The sequence below is a fragment of the Patagioenas fasciata genome, chromosome 18 (genome assembly GCF_037038585.1).
Source record: "Patagioenas fasciata isolate bPatFas1 chromosome 18, bPatFas1.hap1, whole genome shotgun sequence".
NCBI lineage: Eukaryota > Metazoa > Chordata > Aves > Columbiformes > Columbidae > Patagioenas > Patagioenas fasciata.
The window spans coordinates 12,852,872-12,877,290 of record NC_092537.1 but is presented as its reverse complement, the minus strand read 5'-3'; the positions used below and the strand labels follow the sequence as shown (position 1 = coordinate 12,877,290).

The 24,419-nt window shown below is 58.2% G+C and overlaps 1 protein-coding gene across 4 annotated transcripts in view; it reads right to left on the bottom strand.

The window, feature by feature from the left end:
* GAS7 (growth arrest specific 7) overlaps positions 1 to 24,419 on the bottom strand; it is a 151,025-nt gene that overhangs the window by 43,003 nt on the left and 83,603 nt on the right. The window lies entirely within an intron of this gene.

Genomic DNA, 24,419 nt, shown 5'->3' with positions numbered 1-24,419 from the left:
GACTTGAGTAAAGCCTTTGACAGCGTATCCCACAGCATTCTCCTGGAGAAGCTGGCAGCTCCTGGCCTGCAGGGCTGTACTCTGCAGCGGATAAAGAACTTCTCCCCAAGGGGCAAGAGACAGGACAAGAGGAAATGGCCTCGCGCTGCGCCAGGGGACGTTCAGATTGGATAGCAGGAAAAAATTCTTCCCGCCAGGCTGCTGAAGCAGTCTGTTCTTTCTAAAGCAGGAAGGGACACAGCCAATGTCTCTGTGCTGCAAGTTCCTATTGCAGCCTCCAACTTGCTGAGTTTCTGCAGAGCTCAGAAAGAAAAAGCCCAACTTGTCTCCTTTGGAAATCCAGCTTTTTCCCAGAGGAGGATGGCCCCAAAAGGCTATGGAAGAGAAAAAACTAGGAGTGAATTCCACCTCCGCTACCTTCCATCCACACCCTGGAGGCGGGTGGCCTGCTGCTTCTCATGCTGGGAGGCAGCTCAGGAGCTTTTGTCGCTGCTCTGCTTGGCCTGGCTTATCTTCCCCAGTTGGATGCGGTGGCGTGAGCGTTGCCACTTTGGACACTGTCCCCAAGGCCTTCAGTTGAAAGCCCACCTCACCAAGCTGGCCAGCCTGCTGCCAAACATTCCCTCGCCTCTTCTAGACAGGTGGATCCCATCCCTCCCCAGCTGCTTCTAGTCATCACCAGTGTCCCACTGGCAGAAGAGCCAGCATCCTTCAGGACGGCACCAGCCACCAAGCCCGCAGCTAAGATGCATTCTCCATTTCTGCCTGCCCCCTTTCCTCCCAACGGTAGGAGGGAGGAGAAGATGACGTGGGCACCACTTGAATTCCCTGGCACCCCCAGGCCTTTAGAGTCTTCCTGCATTCTAGCCAGGTTCCGCCTTGCGCTGCCATTCGTGCCCACACGGAAGAGTGGCTGTGCTGTACAGGGGCAGAGCGAGATGAGAGCCTGCAAAGGGATGGCCATCAACATTGAGGTCAAGTTCAGCTACCGCAGGAACCAAGCGGAGAAGAACCTTTCTGAGAGGGGAGGATGGCTGCCGGCCATGACGGGACGGTTGGGAAGAACCGCTCAAGGCAGCATGGAACTCCAAGTGGTTGGGATTCTGAAACTGGCGAAAAGGCAGGTTGGTACATCCATAACCACCATTGAGGGGGTCACCCCCATCCCTGCTGCGCAGCCCACACCAGAGTGCCCATGCAACAACCCAGGTGTGATGGCACGGCCCGTGTTCCATCTGCAGCGCCGGTGCCCGGCAACGACCACAACACAGCGACCCCCTCCAGAAGCCACCACAGCCTGCCTGCTCTCCCCTTCTCCAGTTCTTCCTGCCTGCCCTGCTCCCACTCCAGCCCTTCTCTCCCGTTCCCAGTGCCCCAGCCACTCAACCCGACCCTTCCCACCGACACCCAGCACCTCCGTCCCTCCGTCCTTCCCTCGCTGTGTTTTCTACGAGGAGAGCGCGACTGCTCGAGGTACGCTCCCGCTCCACGGCTTTGGGCACCTCCACTGCCCGGCCAGGCTGGAGCAGGCACCGCGGGGATGGCGTGGCGTGGGGTGGGGAACCCACTCTGGGGAGCTCGGGGACCAGGAGCTCAGCTCGTCCTCTCCACCCACCCCTGCAAGGCCACGGGCTGGGAGAAGCCCTTCTGGGCTGCTCGTCCCCTGCTGAAATCCAGCATCCCTGCCCGGGGGACACGGCCCCAGGGGAGCCCAGGGCACCCCGGGCTCGTGCCGGAGGGATGCTCGGCGGGAGCAGCGGCTGCTGCCCGCAGCCTGAGCCCGTGCCTCCTCTGCCCCTTTCCAGGCTGGAGCCGGGGCAGCCCAGCCCTGCCCGGGGAGCAGCGCGCAGCCAAAAAAACCACCAGCACAGGCTAAGGAGCTACTGGGCTCCGAGGGAGGTGTGGGGCCGGGCTCCGTGCCTGGGACCCCCGACAGCGCAGGGACATGGCTGCTCACCCCTGCCCTTTCTGTTCCCACAGACCTGCAAGGAACACCCGCAAAAGAAGATGCCAAAGCGCAGCAAGAACAGGAGCGTCAAGCGACAGGTGCTGGCCCGGGGGTGCTGGTGGCCCAGGAGCTGCCCAAACTCCAGGCAGCTCCTGCTGGGGACGTGCCCAGGGGACCCATCACCCCACAGCTCTCCATGGGCACTGAAAGGGCTCAGGGCTGCTGAGACCCCCATCCTACAGCTCTGCTGGGCTGCCCAGGGCAGGACCAATGCAATTTCCGCTTGGCTTTTGCCTTAGGTTACACCACGCTGCGCACGGCGCTGCCTTCTGACCGGGAAGAGAAGGAAGATGGACGCAGATTGGAAAGGGGAGGAGGACATGGAAGTGGATGAGTGGGTGGAGGAAATGGAAGTGGACGAGGAGGTGGAGGAAGAGATGGAAGTCGATCAAGATCTGGGAGAACCGATGGAGGTGGATGGCTAGCTGGAGAAGATCTGGACGTGGATGTCGAAGATGGGGTGGGGTGGGGTGGGCTACTGAAGGGGGAGTTTTGCAGTTTGTTCATGTTAGCGTGTTCGTAGGATTTGGGTTGTTGGCGTTGGGGGTTTTTTCTGCGTCTAGTTTGTTGGAGTTCGGGGGTTTTTTCTGTATATAGTTGGTTCTAGTTTGGGGTTCTTCCTGTATATAGTTTGTTGTAGTTTGGGGTTTTTCCTGTATATAGTTTGTTGTAGTTTGGGGTTTTTCCTGTAAAGAGGTTTACTCTTGTGTTTTTCTCTGTAAATACATTTATCCATGTTTTTTCAGACCTGTGCTCTCTGACTTTCTCTGGTATTTGCAGAGTCGCGGTTTCCGCTCGCTCGGGGTTGCTGGGGCTGGAGGTGGCTGGGGGTGCTGGCACGGCCGCCCCGGGGACAGGGGGTCCCTGTGCACAGAGGGGTCCCACCTGCAGAGCTCAGGGCCCTGGGCACCAGTGGGGTTGGTTCATGGGCTGCTGGAAGGAAAAGTGGTGTCCCCAACAGCAAAGCTGTCACCAGCAACAAGTGAGCTCTGACATGACCAAGCCCTGCATGGATACCATCCCAAGAAAGACAGAAGGACTCGTGGGCAACGGGGAGGTCGCCTTGGGCATCGTGACCATGAAAGGACTGAGCATTCTGTTCTCGGAGCAGTTAGGAGGGTGCTCAGCAGAACTGCTACCTTGCACTTCCCAAGGGCAGACCCGGACCTGTTCAGGAGGCTGCCTGGCAGAGTCCCTCGGGAAGCAGTCCTGAAGGACAAAGCAGCCCAGGAAAACTGGTCTCTCTTCCAGAAGGAAATCTTAGAGGCGCAGGCTGTCCCCGTCTGCCTAAAGACGAGCCGGCGGGGAAGACGTTCCGGCCTGGCCGAACAGAGAGCTGCGGCTGGAACTTGGGAATCAAAGGAGAATTGATAACCAGGGAAAGGCTGGGGTACTCAATGTCTTCTTTGCCTCAGTCTTTAAGGTCAGAGCGGTTGTGCTCCAGGCCCCCAGCCCCCTGAGACAGGAGACAGCCTTGGGCTGCAGAATGAAGCCCCAAGAATCCAAGGGGAAATGGTTAGCGAGCTGCTACACCACTTGCACACCCACAAGTCTAGGGGGTCAGACGGGATACACCCAAGGGTCCTGAGGGAGCCGGCCAAGGTGATCCCTAAGCCACTTTGCATTATCCATCAGCAATCCTGGCTAACTGGGGAGGTCCCGCTTCACGGGGAGTTGGCTCACGTGACGCCCATCTACAAGAAAGGCTGGAAGAAGGACCCGGGGACCTGTCCGTCTGGTCTCGGTGCCAGGGAAGGTCATGGAGCACAACATCCTGAGTGATAGCACACAGCACAGGCAAGAAAACCATGTATGTGATCAGGTCCACTCCACACGGGTTTCTAAAAGGCAGGTCCCGCTTCACCAACCTGGTGTCCTTCTGCAACAAGGTGTCCCACCTAGGAGACGAGGGAAAGGCTGTGCATGCTGTGTCATTAGACTTGAGTAAAGCCTTTGACAGCGTATCCCACAGCATTCTCCTGGAGAAGCTGGCAGCTCCTGGCCTGCAGGGCTGTACTCTGCAGCGGATAAAGAACTTCTCCCCAAGGGGCAAGAGACAGGACAAGAGGAAATGGCCTCGCGCTGCGCCAGGGGACGTTCAGATTGGATAGCAGGAAAAAATTCTTCCCGCCAGGCTGCTGAAGCAGTCTGTTCTTTCTAAAGCAGGAAGGGACACAGCCAATGTCTCTGTGCTGCAAGTTCCTATTGCAGCCTCCAACTTGCTGAGTTTCTGCAGAGCTCAGAAAGAAAAAGCCCAACTTGTCTCCTTTGGAAATCCAGCTTTTTCCCAGAGGAGGATGGCCCCAAAAGGCTATGGAAGAGAAAAAACTAGGAGTGAATTCCACCTCCGCTACCTTCCATCCACACCCTGGAGGCGGGTGGCCTGCTGCTTCTCATGCTGGGAGGCAGCTCAGGAGCTTTTGTCGCTGCTCTGCTTGGCCTGGCTTATCTTCCCCACTTGGATGCGGTGGCGTGAGCGTTGCCACTTTGGACACTGTCCCCAAGGCCTTCAGTTGAAAGCCCACCTCACCAAGCTGGCCAGCCTGCTGCCAAACATTCCCTCGCCTCTTCTAGACAGGTGGATCCCATCCCTCCCCAGCTGCTTCTAGTCATCACCAGTGTCCCACTGGCAGAAAAGCCAGCATCCTTCAGGACGGCACCAGCCACCAAGCCCGCAGCTAAGATGCATTCTCCATTTCTGCCTGCCCCCTTTCCTCCCAACGGTAGGAGGGAGGAGAAGATGACTTGGGCACCACTTGAATTCCCTGGCACCCCCAGGCCTTTAGAGTCTTCCTGCATTCTAGCCAGGTTCCGCCTTGCGCTGCCATTCGTGCCCACACGGAAGAGTGGCTGTGCTGTACAGGGGCAGAGCGAGATGAGAGCCTGCAAAGGGATGGCCATCAACATTGAGGTCAAGTTCAGCTACTGCAGGAACCAAGCGGAGAAGAACCTTTCTGAGGGGGGAGGATGGCTGCCGGCCATGACGGGACGGTTGGGAAGAACCGCTCAAGGCAGCATGGAACTCCAAGTGGTTGTGATTCTGAAACTGGCGAAAAGGCAGGTTGGTACATCCATAACCACCATTGAGGGGGTCACCCCCATCCCTGCTGCGCAGCCCACACCAGAGTGCCCATGCAACAACCCAGGTGTGATGGCACGGCCCGTGTTCCATCTGCAGCGCCGGTGCCCGGCAACGACCACAACACAGCGACCCCCTCCAGAAGCCACCACAGCCTGCCTGCTCTCCCCTTCTCCAGTTCTTCCTGCCTGCCCTGCTCCCACTCCAGCCCTTCTCTCCCGTTCCCAGTGCCCCAGCCACTCAACCCGACCCTTCCCACCGACACCCAGCACCTCCGTCCCTCCGTCCTTCCCTCGCTGTGTTTTCTACGAGGAGAGCGCGACTGCTCAAGGTACGCTCCCGCTCCACGGCTTTGGGCACCTCCACTGCCCGGCCAGGCTGGAGCAGGCACCGCGGGGATGGCGTGGCGTGGGGTGGGGAACCCACTCTGGGGAGCTCGGGGACCAGGAGCTCAGCTCGTCCTCTCCACCCACCCCTGCAAGGCCACGGGCTGGGAGAAGCCCTTCTGGGCTGCTCGTCCCCTGCTGAAATCCAGCATCCCTGCCCGGGGGACACGGCCCCAGGGGAGCCCAGGGCACCCCGGGCTCGTGCCGGAGGGATGCTCGGCGGGAGCAGCGGCTGCTGCCCGCAGCCTGAGCCCGTGCCTCCTCTGCCCCTTTCCAGGCTGGAGCCGGGGCAGCCCAGCCCTGCCCGGGGAGCAGCGCGCAGCCAAAAAAACCACCAGCACAGGCTAAGGAGCTACTGGGCTCCGAGGGAGGTGTGGGGCCGGGCTCCGTGCCTGGGACCCCCGACGGCGCAGGGACATGGCTGCTCACCCCTGCCCTTTCTGTTCCCACAGACCTGCAAGAACCACCAGCAAAAGAAGATGCCAAAGCGCAGCAAGGAAAGGAGCATCAAGCGACAGGTGCTGGCCCGGGGGTGCTGGTGGCCCAGGAGCTGCCCAAACTCCAGGCAGCTCCTGCTGGGGACGTGCCCAGGGGACCCATCACCCCACAGCTCTCCATGGGCACTGAAAGGGCTCAGGGGTGCTGAGACCCCCATCCTACAGCTCTGCTGGGCTGCCCACGGCAGGACCAATGCAATTTCCGCTTGGCTTTTGCCTTAGGTTACACCACGCTGCGCACGGCGCTGCCTTCCCAACGGGAAGAGAAGGAAGATGGACGCGGATTGGAAAGGGGAGGAGGACATGGAAGTGGATGAGTGGGTGGAGGAAATGGAAGTGGACGAGGAGGTGGAGGAAGAGATGGAAGTCGATCAAGATCTGGGAGAACCGATGGAGGTGGATGGCTAGCTGGAGAAGATCTGGACGTGGATGTCGAAGATGGGGTGGGGTGGGGTGGGCTACTGAAGGGGGAGTTTTGCAGTTTGTTCATGTTAGCGTGTTCGTAGGATTTGGGTTGTTGGCGTTGGGGGTTTTTTCTGCGTCTAGTTTGTTGGAGTTCGGGGGTTTTTTCTGTATATAGTTGGTTCTAGTTTGGGGTTCTTCCTGTATATAGTTTGTTGTAGTTTGGGGTTTTTCCTGTATATAGTTTGTTGTAGTTTGGGGTTTTTCCTGTAAAGAGGTTTACTCTTGTGTTTTTCTCTGTAAATACATTTATCCATGTTTTTTCAGACCTGTGCTCTCTGACTTTCTCTGGTATTTGCAGAGTCGCGGTTTCCGCTCGCTCGGGGTTGCTGGGGCTGGAGGTGGCTGGGGGTGCTGGCACGGCCGCCCCGGGGACAGGGGGTCCCTGTGCACAGAGGGGTCCCACCTGCAGAGCTCAGGGCCCTGGGCACCAGTGGGGTTGGTTCATGGGCTGCTGGAAGGAAAAGTGGTGTCCCCAACAGCAAAGCTGTCACCAGCAACAAGTGAGCTCTGACCTGACCAAGCCCTGCAGGGATACCATCCCAAGAAAGACAGAAGGACTTGTGGGCAACGGGGAGGTCGCCTTGGGCATCGTGACCATGAAAGGACTGAGCATTCTGTTCTCGGAGCAGTTAGGAGGGTGCTCAGCAGAACTGCTACCTTGCACTTCCCAAGGGCAGACCCGGACCTGTTCAGGAGGCTGCCTGGCAGAGTCCCTCGGGAAGCAGTCCTGAAGGACAAAGCAGCCCAGGAAAACTGGTCTCTCTTCCAGAAGGAAATCTTAGAGGCGCAGGCTGTCCCCGTCTGCCTAAAGACGAGCCGGCGGGGAAGACGTTCCGGCCTGGCCGAACAGAGAGCTGCGGCTGGAACTTGGGAATCAAAGGAGAATTGATAACCAGGGAAAGGCTGGGGTACTCAATGTCTTCTTTGCCTCAGTCTTTAAGGTCAGAGCGGTTGTGCTCCAGGCCCCCAGCCCCCTGAGACAGGAGACAGCCTTGGGCTGCAGAATGAAGCCCCAAGAATCCAAGGGGAAATGGTTAGCGAGCTGCTACACCACTTGCACACCCACAAGTCTAGGGGGTCAGACGGGATACACCCAAGGGTCCTGAGGGAGCCGGCCAAGGTGATCCCTAAGCCACTTTGCATTATCCATCAGCAATCCTGGCTAACTGGGGAGGTCCCGCTTCACGGGGAGTTGGCTCACGTGACGCCCATCTACAAGAAAGGCTGGAAGAAGGATCCGGGGACCTGTCAGTCTGGTCTCGGTGCCAGGGAAGGTCATGGAGCACAACATCCTGAGTGATAGCACACAGCACAGGCAAGAAAACCATGTGATCAGGCCCACTCCACACGGGTTTCTAAAAGGCAGGTCCCGCTTCACCAACCTGGTGTCCTTCTGCAACAAGGTGTCCCACCTAGGAGACGAGGGAAAGGCTGTGCATGCTGTGTCATTAGACTTGAGTAAAGCCTTTGACAGCGTATCCCACAGCATTCTCCTGGAGAAGCTGGCAGCTCCTGGCCTGCAGGGCTGTACTCTGCAGCGGATAAAGAACTTCTCCCCAAGGGGCAAGAGACAGGACAAGAGGAAATGCCTCGCGCTGCGCCAGGGGACGTTCAGATTGGATAGCAGGAAAAAATTCTTCCCGCCAGGCTGCTGAAGCAGTCTGTTCTTTCTAAAGCAGGAAGGGACACAGCCAATGTCTCTGTGCTGCAAGTTCCTATTGCAGCCTCCAACTTGCTGAGTTTCTGCAGAGCTCAGAAAGAAAAAGCCCAACTTGTCTCCTTTGGAAATCCAGCTTTTTCCCAGAGGAGGATGGCCCCAAAAGGCTATGGAAGAGAAAATACTAGGAGTGAATTCCACCTCCGCTACCTTCCATCCACACCCTGGAGGCGGGTGGCCTGCTGCTTCTCATGCTGGGAGGCAGCTCAGGAGCTTTTGTCGCTGCTCTGCTTGGCCTGGCTTATCTTCCCCAGTTGGATGCGGTGGCGTGAGCGTTGCCACTTTGGACACTGTCCCCAAGGCCTTCAGTTGAAAGCCCACCTCACCAAGCTGGCCAGCCTGCTGCCAAACATTCCCTCGCCTCTTCTAGACAGGTGGATCCCATCCCTCCCCAGCTGCTTCTAGTCATCACCAGTGTCCCACTGGCAGAAGAGCCAACAGCCTTCAGGACGGCACCAGCCACCAAGCCCGCAGCTAAGATGCATTCTCCATTTCTGCCTGCCCCCTTTCCTCCCAACGGTAGGAGGGAGGAGAAGATGACTTGGGCACCACTTGAATTCACTGGCACCCCCAGGCCTTCAGAGTCTTCCTGCATTCTAGCCAGGTTCCGCCTTGCGCTGCCATTCGTGCCCACACGGAAGAGTGGCTGTGCTGTACAGGGGCAGAGCGAGATGAGAGCCTGCAAAGGGATGGCCATCAACATTGAGGTCAAGTTCAGCTACCGCAGGAACCAAGCGGAGAAGAACCTTTCTGAGGGGGGAGGATGGCTGCCGGCCATGACGGGACGGTTGGGAAGAACCGCTCAAGGCAGCATGGAACTCCAAGTGGTTGGGATTCTGAAACTGGCGAAAAGGCAGGTTGGTACATCCATAACCACCATTGAGGGGGTCACCCCCATCCCTGCTGCGCAGCCCACACCAGAGTGCCCATGCAACAACCCAGGTGTGATGGCACGGCCCGTGTTCCATCTGCAGCGCCGGTGCCCGGCAACGACCACAACACAGCGACCCCCTCCAGAAGCCACCACAGCCTGCCTGCTCTCCCCTTCTCCAGTTCTTCCTGCCTGCCCTGCTCCCACTCCAGCCCTTCTCTCCCGTTCCCAGTGCCCCAGCCACTCAACCCGACCCTTCCCACCGACACCCAGCACCTCCGTCCCTCCGTCCTTCCCTCGCTGTGTTTTCTACGAGGAGAGCGCGACTGCTCGAGGTACGCTCCCGCTCCACGGCTTTGGGCACCTCCACTGCCCGGCCAGGCTGGAGCAGGCACCGCGGGGATGGCGTGGCGTGGGGTGGGGAACGCACTCTGGGGAGCTCGGGGACCAGGAGCTCAGCTCGTCCTCTCCACCCACCCCTGCAAGGCCACGGGCTGGGAGAAGCCCTTCTGGGCTGCTCGTCCCCTGCTGAAATCCAGCATCCCTGCCCGGGGGACACGGCCCCAGGGGAGCCCAGGGCACCCCGGGCTCGTGCCGGAGGGATGCTCGGCGGGAGCAGCGGCTGCTGCCCGCAGCCTGAGCCCGTGCCTCCTCTGCCCCTTTCCAGGCTGGAGCCGGGGCAGCCCAGCCCTGCCCGGGGAGCAGCGCGCAGCCAAAAAAACCACCAGCACAGGCTAAGGAGCTACTGGGCTCCGAGGGAGGTGTGGGGCCGGGCTCCGTGCCTGGGACCCCCGACGGCGCAGGGACATGGCTGCTCACCCCTGCCCTCTCTGTTCCCACAGACCTGCAAGAATCACTGGCAAAAGAAGATGCCAAAGCGCAGCAAGGAAAGGAGCGTCAAGCGACAGGTGCTGGCACGGGGCTGCTGGTGGCCCAGGAGCTGCCCAAACTCCAGGCAGCTCCTGCTGGGGACGTGCCCAGGGGACCCATCACCCCACAGCTCTCCATGGGCACTGAAAGGGCTCAGGGCTGCTGAGACCCCCATCCTACAGCTCTGCTGGGCTGCCCAGGGCAGGACCAATGCAATTTCCGCTTGGCTTTTGCCTTAGGTTACACCACGCTGCGCACGGCGCTGCCTTCCCAACGGGAAGAGACGGAAGATGGACGCCGATTGGAAAGGGGAGGAGGAGATGGAAGTGGATGAGTGGGTGGAGGAAATGGAAGTGGACGCGGAGGTGGAGGAAGAGATGGAAGTCGATCAAGATCTGGGAGAACCGATGGAGGTGGATGGCTAGCTGGAGAAGATCTGGACGTGGATGTTGAAGATGGGGTGGGGTGGGGTGGGCTACTGAAGGGGGAGTTTTGCAGTTTGTTCATGTTAGCGTGTTCGTCGTATTTGGGTTGTTGGCGTTGGGGGTTTTTTCTGCATATAGTTTGTTGTAGTTCGGGGGTTTTTTCTGTATATAGTTGGTTCTAGTTTGGGGTTCTTCCTGTATATAGTTTGTTGCAGTTTGGGGTTCTTCCTGTATATAGTTTGTTGTAGTTTGGGGTTTTTCCTGTAAAGAGGTTTACTCTTGTGTTTTTCTCTGTAAATACATTTATCCATGTTTTTTCAGACCTGTGCTCTCTGACTTTCTCTGGTATTTGCAGAGTCGCGGTTTCCGCTCGCTCGGGGTTGCTGGGGCTGGAGGTGGCTGGGGGTGCTGGCACGGCCGCCCCGGGGACAGGGGGTCCCTGTGCACAGAGGGGTCCCACCTGCAGAGCTCAGGGCCCTGGGCACCAGTGGGGTTGGTTCATGGGCTGCTGGAAGGAAAAGTGGTGTCCCCAACAGCAAAGCTGTCACCAGCAACAAGTGAGCTCTGACATGACCAAGCCCTGCATGGATACCATCCCAAGAAAGACAGAAGGACTCGTGGGCAACGGGGAGGTCGCCTTGGGCATCGTGACCATGAAATGACTGAGCATTCTGTTCTCGGAGCAGTTAGGAGGGTGCTCAGCAGAACTGCTACCTTGCACTTCCCAAGGGCAGACCCGGACCTGTTCAGGAGGCTGCCTGGCAGAGTCCCTCGGGAAGCAGTCCTGAAGGACAAAGCAGCCCAGGAAAACTGGTCTCTCTTCCAGAAGGAAATCTTAGAGGCGCAGGCTGTCCCCGTCTGCCTAAAGACGAGCCGGCGGGGAAGACGTTCCGGCCTGGCCGAATAGAGAGCTGTGGCTGGAACTTGGGAATCAAAGGAGAATTGATAACCAGGGAAAGGCTGGGGTACTCAATGTCTTCTTTGCCTCAGTCTTTAAGGGTCAGAGCGGTTGTGCTCCAGGCCCCCAGCCCCCTGAGACAGGAGACAGGCTTGGGCTGCAGAATGAAGCCCCAAGAATCCAAGGGGAAATGGTTAGCGAGCTGCTACAACACTTGCACACCCACAAGTCTAGGGGGTCAGACGGGATACACCCAAGGGTCCTGAGGGAGCCGGCCAAGGTGATCCCTAAGCCACTTTGCATTATCCATCAGCAATCCTGGCTAACTGGGGAGGTCCCGCTTCACGGGGAGTTGGCTCACGTGACGCCCATCTACAAGAAAGGCTGGAAGAAGGACCCGGGGACCTGTCAGTCTGGTCTCGGTGCCAGGGAAGGTCATGGAGCACAACATCCTGAGTGATAGCACACAGCACAGGCAAGAAAACCATGTATGTGATCAGGTCCACTCCACACGGGTTTCTAAAAGGCAGGTCCCGCTTCACCAACCTGGTGTCCTTCTGCAACAAGGTGTCCCACCTAGGAGACGAGGGAAAGGCTGTGCATGCTGTGTCATTAGACTTGAGTAAAGCCTTTGACAGCGTATCCCACAGCATTCTCCTGGAGAAGCTGGCAGCTCCTGGCCTGCAGGGCTGTACTCTGCAGCGGATAAAGAACTTCTCCCCAAGGGGCAAGAGACAGGACAAGAGGAAATGGCCTCGCGCTGCGCCAGGGGACGTTCAGATTGGATAGCAGGAAAAAATTCTTCCCGCCAGGCTGCTGAAGCAGTCTGTTCTTTCTAAAGCAGGAAGGGACACAGCCAATGTCTCTGTGCTGCAAGTTCCTATTGCAGCCTCCAACTTGCTGAGTTTCTGCAGAGCTCAGAAAGAAAAAGCCCAACTTGTCTCCTTTGGAAATCCAGCTTTTTCCCAGAGGTGGATGGCCCCAAAAGGCTATGGAAGAGAAAAAACTAGGAGTGAATTCCACCTCCGCTACCTTCCATCCACACCCTGGAGGCGGGTGGCCTGCTGCTTCTCATGCTGGGAGGCAGCTCAGGAGCTTTTGTCGCTGCTCTGCTTGGCCTGGCTTATCTTCCCCAGTTGGATGCGGTGGCGTGAGCGTTGCCACTTTGGACACTGTCCCCAAGGCCTTCAGTTGAAAGCCCACCTCACCAAGCTGGCCAGCCTGCTGCCAAACATTCCCTCGCCTCTTCTAGACAGGTGGATCCCATCCCTCCCCAGCTGCTTCTAGTCATCACCAGTGTCCCACTGGCAAAAGAGCCAGCATCCTTCAGGACGGCACCAGCCACCAAGCCCGCAGCTAAGATGCATTCTCCATTTCTGCCTGCCCCCTTTCCTCCCAACGGTAGGAGGGAGGAGAAGATGACTTGGGCACCACTTGAATTCCCTGGCACCCCCAGGCCTTTAGAGTCTTCCTGCATTCTAGCCAGGTTCCGCCTTGCGCTGCCATTCGTGCCCACACGGAAGAGTGGCTGTGCTGTACAGGGGCAGAGCGAGATGAGAGCCTGCAAAGGGCTGGCCATCAACATTGAGGTCAAGTTCAGCTACCGCAGGAACCAAGCGGAGAAGAACCTTTCTGAGGGGGGAGGATGGCTGCCGGCCATGACGGGACGGTTGGGAAGAACCGCTCAAGGCAGCATGGAACTCCAAGTGGTTGGGATTCTGAAACTGGCGAAAAGGCAGGTTGGTACATCCATAACCACCATTGAGGGGGTCACCCCCATCCCTGCTGCGCAGCCCACACCAGAGTGCCCATGCAACAACCCAGGTGTGATGGCACGGCCCGTGTTCCATCTGCAGCGCCGGTGCCCGGCAACGACCACAACACAGCGACCCCCTCCAGAAGCCACCACAGCCTGCCTGCTCTCCCCTTCTCCAGTTCTTCCTGCCTGCCCTGCTCCCACTCCAGCCCTTCTCTCCCGTTCCCAGTGCCCCAGCCACTCAACCCGACCCTTCCCACCGACACCCAGCACCTCCGTCCCTCCGTCCTTCCCTCGCTGTGTTTTCTACGAGGAGAGCGCGACTGCTCGACGTACGCTCCCGCTCCACGGCTTTGGGCACCTCCACTGCCCGGCCAGGCTGGAGCAGGCACCGCGGGGATGGCGTGGCGTGGGGTGGGGAACCCACTCTGGGGAGCTCGGGGACCAAGAGCTCAGCTCGTCCTCTCCACCCACCCCTGCAAGGCCACAGGCTGGGAGAAGTCCTTCTGGGCTGCTCGTCCCCTGCTGAAATCCAGCATCCCTGCCCGGGGGACACGGCCCCAGGGGAGCCCAGGGCACCCCGGGCTCGTGCCGGAGGGATGCTCGGCGGGAGCAGCGGCTGCTGCCCGCAGCCTGAGCCCGTGCCTCCTCTGCCCCTTTCCAGGCTGGAGCCGGGGCAGCCCAGCCCTGCCCGGGGAGCAGCGTGCAGTCAAAAAAACCACCAGCACAGGCTAAGGAGCTACTGGGCTCCGAGGGAGGTGTGGGGCCGGGCTCCGTGCCTGGGACCCCCGACGGGGCAGGGACATGGCTGCTCACCCCTGCCCTCTCTGTTCCCACAGACCTGCAAGGACCACCAGCAAAAGAAGATGCCAAAGCGCAGCAAGGAAAGGAGCGTCAAGCGACAGGTGCTGGCCCGGGGCTGCTGGTGGCCCAGGAGCTGCCCAAACTCCAGGCAGCTCCTGCTGGGGACGTGCCCAGGGGACCCATCACCCCACAGCTCTCCATGGGCACTGAAAGGGCTCAGGGCTGCTGAGACCCCCATCCTACAGCTCTGCTGGGCTGCCCAGGGCAGGACCAATGCAATTTCCGCTTGGCTTTTGCCTTAGGTTACACCACGCTGCGCACGGCGCTGCCTTCCCAACGGGAAGAGACGGAAGATGGACGCCGATTGGAAAGGGGAGGAGGACATGGAAGTGGATGAGTGGGTGGAGGAAATGGAAGTGGACGAGGAGGTGGAGGAAGAGATGGAAGTCGATCAAGATCTGGGAGAACCGATGGAGGTGGATGGCTAGCTGGAGAAGACCTGGACGTGGATGTCGAAGATGGGGTGGGGTGGGGTGGGCTACTGAAGAGGGAGTTTTGCAGTTTGTTCATGTTAGCGTGTTCGTAGGATTTGGGTTGTTGGCGTTGGGGGTTTTTTCTGCGTCTAGTTTGTTGTAGTTCGGGGGTTTTTTCTGTATATAGTTGGTTCTAGTTTGGGGTTCTTCCTGTATATAGTTTGTTGTAGTTTGGGGTTTTTCCTGTATATAGTTTGTTGTAGTTTGGGGTTTTTCCTGTAAAGAGGTTTACTCTTGTGTTTTTCTCTGTAAATACATTTATCCATGTTTTTTCAGACCTGTGCTCTCTGACTTTCTCTGGTATTTGCAGAGTCGCGGTTTCCGCTCGCTCGGGGTTGCTGGGGCTGGAGGTGGCTGGGGGTGCTGGCACGGCCGCCCCGGGGACAGGGGGTCCCTGTGCACAGAGGGGTCCCACCTGCAGAGCTCAGGGCCCTGGGCACCAGTGGGGTTGGTTCATGGGCTGCTGGAAGGAAAAGTGGTGTCCCCAACAGCAAAGCTGTCACCAGCAACAAGTGAGCTCTGACATGACCAAGCCCTGCAGGGATACCATCCCAAGAAAGACAGAAGGACTCGTGGGCAACGGGGAGGTCGCCTTGGGCATCGTGACCATGAAAGGACTGAGCATTCTCTTCTCGGAGCAGTTAGGAGGGTGCTCAGCAGAACTGCTACCTTGCACTTCCCAAGGGCAGACCCGGACCTGTTCAGGAGGCTGCCTGGCAGAGTCCCTCGGGAAGCAGTCCTGAAGGACAAAGCAGCCCAGGAAAACTGGTCTCTCTTCCAGAAGGAAATCTTAGAGGCGCAGGCTGTCCCCGTCTGCCTAAAGACGAGCCGGCGGGGAAGACGTTCCGGCCTGGCCGAATAGAGAGCTGCGGCTGGAACTTGGGAATCAAAGGAGAATTGATAACCAGGGAAAGGCTGGGGTACTCAATGTCTTCTTTGCCTCAGTCTTTAAGGGTCACAGCGGTTGTGCTCCAGGCCCCCAGCCCCCTGAGACAGGAGACAGGCTTGGGCTGCAGAATGAAGCCCCAAGAATCCAAGGGGAAATGGTTAGCGAGCTGCTACACCACTTGCACACCCACAAGTCTAGGGGGTCAGACGGGATACACCCAAGGGTCCTGAGGGAGCCGGCCAAGGTGATCCCTAAGCCACTTTGCATTATCCATCAGCAATCCTGGCTAACTGGGGAGGTCCCGCTTCACGGGGAGTTGGCTCACGTGACGCCCATCTACAAGAAAGGCTGGAAGAAGGATCCGGGGACCTGTCAGTCTGGTCTCGGTGCCAGGGAAGGTCATGGAGCACAACATCCTGAGTGATAGCACACAGCACAGGCAAGAAAACCATGTGATCAGGCCCACTCCACACGGGTTTCTAAAAGGCAGGTCCCGCTTCACCAACCTGGTGTCCTTCTGCAACAAGGTGTCCCACCTAGGAGACGAGGGAAAGGCTGTGCATGCTGTGTCATTAGACTTGAGTAAAGCCTTTGACAGCGTATCCCACAGCATTCTCCTGGAGAAGCTGGCAGCTCCTGGCCTGCAGGGCTGTACTCTGCAGCGGATAAAGAACTTCTCCCCAAGGGGCAAGAGACAGGACAAGAGGAAATGGCCTCGCGCTGCGCCAGGGGACGTTCAGATTGGATAGCAGGAAAAAATTCTTCCCGCCAGGCTGCTGAAGCAGTCTGTTCTTTCTAAAGCAGGAAGGGACACAGCCAATGTCTCTGTGCTGCAAGTTCCTATTGCAGCCTCCAACTTGCTGAGTTTCTGCAGAGCTCAGAAAGAAAAAGCCCAACTTGTCTCCTTTGGAAATCCAGCTTTTTCCCAGAGGAGGATGGCCCCAAAAGGCTATGGAAGAGAAAAAACTAGGAGTGAATTCCACCTCCGCTACCTTCCATCCACACCCTGGAGGCGGGTGGCCTGCTGCTTCTCATGCTGGGAGGCAGCTCAGGAGCTTTTGTTGCTGCTCTGCGTGGCCTGGCTTATCTTCCCCAGTTGGATGCGGTGGCGTGAGCGTTGCCACTTTGGACACTGTCCCCAAGGCCTTCAGTTGAAAGCCCACCTCACCAAGCTGGCCAGCCTGCTGCCAAACATTCCCTCGCCTCTTCTAGACAGGTGGATCCCATCCCTCCCCAGCTGCTTCTAGTCATCACCAGTGTCCCACTGGCAGAAGAGCCAGCATCCTTCAGGACGGCACCAGCCACCAAGCCCGCAGCTAAGATGCATTCTCCATTTCTGCCTGCCCCCTTTCCTCCCAACGGTAGGAGGGAGGAGAAGATGACTTGGGCACCACTTGAATTCACTGGCACCCCCAGGCCTTTAGAGTCCTCCTGCATTCTAGCCAGGTTCCGCCTTGCGCTGCCATTCGTGCCCACACGGAAGAGTGGCTGTGCTGTACAGGGGCAGAGCGAGATGAGAGCCTGCAAAGGGCTGGCCATCAACATTGAGGTCAAGTTCAGCTACCGCAGGAACCAAGCGGAGAAGAACCTTTCTGAGGGGGGAGGATGGCTGCCGGCCATGACGGGACGGTTGGGAAGAACCGCTCAAGGCAGCATGGAACTCCAAGTGGTTGGGATTCTGAAACTGGCGAAAAGGCAGGTTGGTACATCCATAACCACCATTGAGGGGGTCACCCCCATCCCTGCTGCGCAGCCCACACCAGAGTGCCCATGCAACAACCCAGGTGTGATGGCACGGCCCGTGTTCCATCTGCAGCGCCGGTGCCCGGCAACGACCACAACACAGCGACCCCCTCCAGAAGCCACCACAGCCTGCCTGCTCTCCCCTTCTCCAGTTCTTCCTGCCTGCCCTGCTCCCACTCCAGCCCTTCTCTCCCGTTCCCAGTGCCCCAGCCACTCAACCCGACCCTTCCCACCGACACCCAGCACCTCCGTCCCTCCGTCCTTCCCTCGCTGTGTTTTCTACGAGGAGAGCGCGACTGCTCAAGGTACGCTCCCGCTCCACGGCTTTGGGCACCTCCTCTGCCCGGCCAGGCTGGAGCAGGCACCGCGGGGATGGCGTGGCGTGGGGTGGGGAAACCACTATGGGGAGCTCGGGGACCAGGAGCTCAGCTCGTCCTCTCCACCCACCCCTGCAAGGCCACGGGCTGGGAGAAGCCCTTCTGGGCTGCTCGTCCCCTGCTGAAATCCAGCATCCCTGCCCGGCGGACACGGCCCCAGGGGAGCCCAGGGCACCCCGGGCTCGTGCCGGAGGGATGCTCGGCGGGAGCAGCGGCTGCTGCCCGCAGCCTGAGCCCGTGCCTCCTCTGCCCCTTTCCAGGCTGGAGCCGGGGCAGCCCAGCCCTGCCCGGGGAGCAGCGCGCAGCCAAAAAAACCACCAGCACAGGCTAAGGAGCTACTGGGCTCCGAGGGAGGTGTGGGGCCGGGCTCCGTGCCTGGGACCCCCGACGGGGCAGGGAAATGGCTGCTCACCCCTGCCCTTTCTGTTCCCACAGACCTGCAAGAACCACCAGCAAAACAAGATGCCAAAGCGCAGCAAGGAAAGGAGCGTCAAGCGACAGGTGCTGGCCCGGGGCTGCTGGTGGCCCAGGAGCTGCCCAAACTCCAGGCAGCTCCTGCTGGGGACGTGCCCAGGGGACCCATTACCCCACAGCTCTCCATGGGCACTGAAAGGGCTCAGGGCTGCTGAGACCCCCATCCTACAGCTCTGCTGGGCTGCCCAGGGCAGGACCAATGCAATTTCCGCTTGGCTTTCGTCTTAGGTTACACCACGCTGCGCACGGCGCTGCCTTCCCAACGGGAAGAGAAGGAAGATGGACGCGGATTGGAAAGGGGAGGAGGACATGGAAGTGGATGAGTGGGTGGAGGAAATGGAAGTGGACGCGGAGGTGGAGGAAGAGATGGAAGTCGATCAAGATCTGGGAGAACCGATGGAGGTGGATGGCTAGCTGGAGAAGATCTGGACGTGGATGTCGAAGATGGGGTGGGGTGGGGTGGGCTACTGAAGAGGGAGTTTTGCAGTTTGTTCATGTTAGCGTGTTTGTAGGATTTGGGTTGTTGGCGTTGGGGGTTTTTTCTGCGTATAGTTTGTTGTAGTTCGGGGGTTTTTTCTGTATATAGTTGGTTCTAGTTTGGGGTTCTTCCTGTATATAGTTTGTTGTAGTTTGGGGTTTTTCCTGTATATAGTTTGTTGTAGTTTGGGGTTTTTCCTGTAAAGAGGTTTACTCTTGTGTTTTTCTCTGTAAATACATTTATCCATGTTTTTTCAGACCTGTGCTCTCTGACTTTCTCTGGTATTTGCAGAGTCGCGGTTTCCGCTCGCTCGGGGTTGCTGGGGCTGGAGGTGGCTGGGGGTGCTGGCACGGCCGCCCCGGGGACAGGGGGTCCCTGTGCACAGAGGGGTCCCACCTGCAGAGCTCAGGGCACTGGGCACCAGTGGGGTTGGTTCATGGGCTGCTGGAAGGAAAAGTGGTGTCCCCAACAGCAAAGCTGTCACCAGCAACAAGTGAGCTCTGACATGACCAAGCCCTGCAGGGATACCATCCCAAGAAAGACAGAAGGACTCGTGGGCAACGGGGAGGTCGCCTTGGGCATCGTGACCATGAAAGGACTGAGCATTCTGTTCTCGGAGCAGTTAGGAGGGTGCTCAGCAGAACTGCTACCTTGCACTTCCCAAGGGCAGACCCGGACCTGTTCAGGAGGCTGCCTGGCAGAGTCCCTCGGGAAGCAGTCCTGAAGGACAAAGCAGCCCAGGAAAACTGGTCTCTCTTCCAGAAGGAAATCTTAGAGGCGCAGGCTGTCCCCGTCTGCCTAAAGACGAGCCGGCGGGGAAGACGTTCCGGCCTGGCCGAATAGAGAGCTGCGGCTGGAACTTGGGAATCAAAGGAGAATTGATAACCAGGGAAAGGCTGGGGTACTCAATGTCTTCTTTGCCTCAGTCTTTAAGGGTCACAGCGGTTGTGCTCCAGGTCCCCAGCCCCCTGAGACAGGAGACAGGCTTGGGCTGCAGAATGAAGCCCCAAGAATCCAAGGCCAAATGGTTAGCGAGCTGCTACACCACTTGCACACCCACAAGTCTAGGGGGTCAGACGGGATACACCCAAGGGTCCTGAGGGAGCCGGCCAAGGTGATCCCTAAGCCACTTTGCATTATCCATCAGCAATCCTGGCTAACTGGGGAGGTCCCGCTTCACGGGGAGTTGGCTCACGTGACGCCCATCTACAAGAAAGGCTGGAAGAAGGATCCGGGGACCTGTCAGTCTGGTCTCGGTGCCAGGGAAGGTCATGGAGCACAACATCCTGAGTGATAGCACACAGCACAGGCAAGAAAGCCATGTGATCAGGCCCACTCCACACGGGTTTCTAAAAGGCAGGTCCCGCTTCACCAACCTGGTGTCCTTCTGCAACAAGGTGTCCCACCTAGGAGACGAGGGAAAGGCTGTGCATGCTGTGTCATTAGACTTGAGTAAAGCCTTTGAGAGCGTATCCCATAGCATTCTCCTGGAGAAGCTGGCAGCTCCTGGCCTGCAGGGCTGTACTCTGCAGCGGATAAAGAACTTCTCCCCAAGGGGCAAGAGACAGGACAAGAGGAAACGGCCTCGCGCTGCGCCAGGGGACGTTCAGATTGGATAGCAGGAAAAAATTCTTCCCGCCAGGCTGCTGAAGCAGTCTGTTCTTTCTAAAGCAGGAAGGGACACAGCCAATGTCTCTGTGCTGCAAGTTCCTATTGCAGCCTCCAACTTGCTGAGTTTCTGCAGAGCTCAGAAAGAAAAAGCCCAACTTGTCTCCTTTGGAAATCCAGCTTTTTCCCAGAGGAGGATGGCCCCAAAAGGCTATGGAAGAGAAAAAACTAGGAGTGAATTCCACCTCCGCTACCTTCCATCCACACCCTGGAGGCGGGGGGCCTGCTGCTTCTCATGCTGGGAGGCAGCTCAGGAGCTTTTGTCGCTGCTCTGCTTGGCCTGGCTTATCTTCCCCAGTTGGATGCGGTGGCGTGAGCGTTGCCACTTTGGACACTGTCCCCAAGGCCTTCAGTTGAAAGCCCACCTCACCAAGCTGGCCAGCCTGCTGCCAAACATTCCCTCGCCTCTTCTAGACAGGTGGATCCCATCCCTCCCCAGCTGCTTCTAGTCATCACCAGTGTCCCATTGGCAGAAGAGCCAGCATCCTTCAGGACGGCACCAGCCACCAAGCCCGCAGCTAAGATGCATTCTCCATTTCTGCCTGCCCCCTTTCCTCCCAACGGTAGGAGGGAGGAGAAGATGACTTGGGCACCACTTGAATTCACTGGCACCCCCAGGCCTTTAGAGTCTTCCTGCATTCTAGCCAGGTTCCGCCTTGCGCTGCCATTCGTGCCCACACGGAAGAGTGGCTGTGCTGTACAGGGGCAGAGCGAGATGAGAGCCTGCAAAGGGCTGGCCATCAACATTGAGGTCAAGTTCAGCTACCGCAGGAACCAAGCGGAGAAGAACCTTTCTGAGGGGGGAGGATGGCTGCTGGCCAGGACGGGACGGTTGGGAAGAACCGCTCAAGGCAGCATGGAACTCCAAGTGGTTGGGATTCTGAAACTGGCGAAAAGGCAGGTTGGTACATCCATAACCACCATTGAGGGGGTCACCCCCATCCCTGCTGCGCAGCCCACACCAGAGTGCCCATGCAACAACCCAGGTGTGATGGCACGGCCCGTGTTCCATCTGCAGCGCCGGTGCCCGGCAACGACCACAACACAGCGACCCCCTCCAGAAGCCACCACAGCCTGCCTGCTCTCCCCTTCTCCAGTTCTTCCTGCCTGCCCTGCTCCCACTCCAGCCCTTCTCTCCCGTTCCCAGTGCCCCAGCCACTCAACCCGACCCTTCCCACCGACACCCAGCACCTCCGTCCCTCCGTCCTTCCCTCGCTGTGTTTTCTAAGAGGAGAGCGCGACTGCTCGAGGTACGCTCCCGCTCCACGGCTTTGGGCACCTCCTCTGCCCGGCCAGGCTGGAGCAGGCACCGCGGGGATGGCGTGGCGTGGGGTGGGGAACCCACTATGGGGAGCTCGGGGACCAGGAGCTCAGCTCGTCCTCTCCACCCACCCCTGCAAGGCCACGGGCTGGGAGAAGCCCTTCTGGGCTGCTCGTCCCCTGCTGAAATCCAGCATCCCTGCCCGGGGGACACGGCCCCAGGGGAGCCCAGGGCACCCCGGGCTCGTGCCGGAGGGATGCTCGGCGGGAGCAGCGGCTGCTGCCCGCAGCCTGAGCCCGTGCCTCCTCTGCCCCTTTCCAGGCTGGAGCCGGGGCAGCCCAGCCCTGCCCGGGGAGCAGCGCGCAGCCAAAAAAACCACCAGCACAGGCTAAGGAGCTACTGGGCTCCGAGGGAGGTGTGGGGCCGGGCTCCGTGCCTGGGACCCCCGACGGCGCAGGGACATGGCTGCTCACCCCTGCCCTCTCTGTTCCCACAGACCTGCAAGGACCACCCGCAAAAGAAGATGCCAAAGCGCAGCAAGGAAAGGAGCGTCAAGCGACAGGTGCTGGCCCGGGGCTGCTGGTGGCCCAGGAGCTGCCCAAACTCCAGGCAGCTCCTGCTGGGGACGTGCCCAGGGGACCCATCACCCCACAGCTCTCCATGGGCACTGAAAGGGCTCAGGGCTGCTGAGACCCCCATCCTACAGCTCTGCTGGGCTGCCCACGGCAGGACCAATGCAATTTCCGCTTGGCTTTTGCCTTAGGTTACACCACGCTGCGCACGGCGCTGCCTTCCCAACGGGAAGAGAAGGAAGATGGACGCGGATTGGAAAGGGGAGGAGGACATGGAAGTGGATGAGTGGGTGGAGGAAATGGAAGTGGACGAGGAGGTGGAGGAAGAGATGGAAGTCGATCAAGATCTGGGAGAACCGATGGAGGTGGATGGCTAGCTGGAGAAGATCTGGACGTGGATGTCGAAGATGGGGTGGGGTGGGGTGGGCTACTGAAGAGGGAGTTTTGCAGTTTGTTCATGTTAGCGTGTTCGTAGGATTTGGGTTGTTGGCGTTGGGGGTTTTTTGTGTATATGGTTTGTTGTAGTTCGGGGGTTTTTTCTGTATATAGTTGGTTCTAGTTTGGGGTTCTTCCTGTATATAGTTTGTTGTAGTTTGGGGTTTTTCCTGTATATAGTTTGTTGTAGTTTGGGGTTTTTCCTGTAAAGAGGTTTACTCTTGTGTTTTTCTCTGTAAATACATTTATCCATGTTTTTTCAGAGCTGTGCTCTCTGACTTTCTCTGGTATTTGCAGAGTCGCGGTTTCCGCTCGCTCGGGGTTGCTGGGGCTGGAGGTGGCTGGGGGTGCTGGCACGGCCGCCCCGGGGACAGGGGGTCCCTGTGCACAGAGGGGTCCCACCTGCAGAGCTCAGGGCACTGGGCACCAGTGGGGTTGGTTCATGGGCTGCTGGAAGGAAAAGTGGTGTCCCCAGCAGCAAAGCTGTCACCAGCAACAAGTGAGCTCTGACATGACCAAGCCCTGGCATGGATACCATCCCAAGAAAGACAGAAGGACTCGTGGGCAACGGGGAGGTCGCCTTGGGCATCGTGACCATGAAAGGACTGAGCATTCTGTTCTCGGAGCAGTTAGGAGGGTGCTCAGCAGAACTGCTACCTTGCACTTCCCAAGGGCAGACCCGGACCTGTTCAGGAGGCTGCCTGGCAGAGTCCCTCGGGAAGCAGTCCTGAAGGACAAAGCAGCCCAGGAAAACTGGTCTCTCTTCCAGAAGGAAATCTTAGAGGCACAGGCTGTCCCCGTCTGCCTAAAGACGAGCCGGCGGGGAAGACGTTCCGGCCTGGCCGAATAGAGAGCTGCGGCTGGAACTTGGGAATCAAAGGAGAATTGATAACCAGGGAAAGGCTGGGGTACTCAATGTCTTCTTTGCCTCAGTCTTTAAGGGTCAGAGCGGTTGTGCTCCAGGCCCCCAGCCCCCTGAGACAGGAGACAGGCTTGGGCTGCAGAATGAAGCCCCAAGAATCCAAGGGGAAATGGTTAGCGAGCTGCTACACCACTTGCACTCCCACAAGTCTAGGGGGTCAGACGGGATACACCCAAGGGTCCTGAGGGAGCCGGCCAAGGTGATCCCTAAGCCACTTTGCATTATCCATCAGCAATCCTGGCTAACTGGGGAGGTCCCGCTTCACGGGGAGTTGGCTCACGTGACGCCCATCTACAAGAAAGGCTGGAAGAAGGACCCGGGGACCTGTCAGTCTGGTCTCGGTGCCAGGGAAGGTCATGGAGCACAACATCCTGAGTGATAGCACACAGCACAGGCAAGAAAACCATGTGATCAGGCCCACTCCACACGGGTTTCTAAAAGGCAGGTCCCGCTTCACCAACCTGGTGTCCTTCTGCAACAAGGTGTCCCACCTAGGAGACGAGGGAAAGGCTGTGCATGCTGTGTCATTAGACTTGAGTAAAGCCTTTGACAGCGTATCCCACAGCATTCTCCTGGAGAAGCTGGCAGCTCCTGGCCTGCAGGGCTGTACTCTGCAGCGGATAAAGAACTTCTCCCCAAGGGGCAAGAGACAGGACAAGAGGAAATGGCCTCGCGCTGCGCCAGGGGACGTTCAGATTGGAGAGTAGGTAAAAAGCACGCCAAGCCATGGATGATCTGGAAATGAAATTGTCTCCCAGAACTCATTGTAGTAAGAACTTCCTTCTCCGACAGAGGTTATGAATATCTATAGGCGTTCGTAAAACTTTCCTGAATATGTAACACTTTACTGTATTTAACCAAGCTCACAACTATTGTAAAATACACACGTATTAGGTGAAATGATTCCCCGTGTGTGTGGTGTTGTAAATAAATAGGTAAAATTCATACCTTCCTTATAATCTCAAGGGTTGCATGGTCATTTCTACACCTCATGGGGACTGTGTTTCTTTTTAGGTGTCACTGCGAAGAACTTATTATTTTGCAGAAAAATGTTTTCCCTGCATGCATAGAGTTATTAACTTTGTGTATCCTGCAACAATTCTGGTCCCAGCTGAACTTTCTCACGTGCGGTGTGATCTTTTTTGCAAGCCCAAATGACCTTGTAAGCTGACTGAGCATGGTATTTCTCTTTCCAACAGCAAACTTAGCGATGATGCCATTTGCCATGCCTTGGCAGCCGAGGCACGGTTATCCCATTTCCTGCCAGCTGCTGATAAAAGAGATCATAACC